Raw genomic sequence first — 1,190 nt, forward strand, 5'->3', positions numbered from 1 at the left:
GCCCAGTGGTTAGGGCAGTGGACTCGCGGTCATAGGATCGTGGTTTCGATTCCCAGACCAGGCATTGTGAGTGTTTATTGAGCGCAAACACCTAAAAGCTCCACGAGGCTCCAGCAGGGGATGGTGGCGAACCCTGCTGTACTCTTCCACCACAACTTTCTCTTACTTCCTGTTTCTGTTGTGCCTGTAATTCAAAGGGTCAGCCTTGTCACTCTGTGTCACGCTGAATATCCCCGAGAACTACGTTGAGGGTACACGTGTCTGTGGAGTGCTCAGCCACTTGCATGTTAATTTCACGAGCAGGCTGTTCCGTTGATTGGATCAACAGGAACCCTCGATGTCTTAAGCGACAGAGTGCCAACAAGTCTTATTTATGGCCTACAACAATAACATACTTCTACCAACAGTTCTCTATGCTAGTGAAGCATGGAAAAGCACCATAAAAATCACCAGCGCCCTAAGATGTGTTCCACCAAAGATGCTTGAGAAGGATTGTGAGAATAAAGTGGCAAGGCTACATAAGCAATGAAGACATTCTAAAGAAAGCCAATACAGGAACACTTAATGGAATCATCACAGAAAAGAGAGTAAAAGAGATACACACATATCCAGATTACACATATATATATACACAACATACACACACACGGCATACATACATACACACACATATCTGTAAGAGAGTGTGAAATAATTCTATTCTGGAACAGCGTATCTTGAAGCAAATTACAACTATAAGTAATATCATATAAATATTGTGTCAAAACTCCATTGGATAGAACAGGCTAAAGGCTCACAAGTGTTTTTCATCCAATTTTTACAGGTTATTATTTATAGCTTTATGATCTTCGAGATTCACTGTTCCAAAAGAGAATTTTTTTAAAGATAGATAGATAAATGGATAGATAGATAGAGGCGGCGAGCTGGCAGAAATGTTAGCATGCCGGGCAAAATGCTTGGCGGTATTTCGTCTGCCATTACGTTTTGAGTTCAAATTCCGCCGAGGTCGACTTAGCCTTTCATCCTTTCGGGGGCCGATAAATTAAGTACCAGTTATGCACTGGGGTCGATGTAATCGACTTAATCCCTTTGTCTGTTCTTGTTTGTCCTCTCTATGTTTAGCCCCTTGTGGGCAATAAAGAAACAAGATAGATAGATAGATAGATAGAAGGATGGATGGATAGATAGAT

This window comes from Octopus bimaculoides, chromosome 14, assembly GCF_001194135.2.
Source record: "Octopus bimaculoides isolate UCB-OBI-ISO-001 chromosome 14, ASM119413v2, whole genome shotgun sequence".
Classification (NCBI taxonomy): Eukaryota; Metazoa; Mollusca; class Cephalopoda; order Octopoda; family Octopodidae; genus Octopus; species Octopus bimaculoides.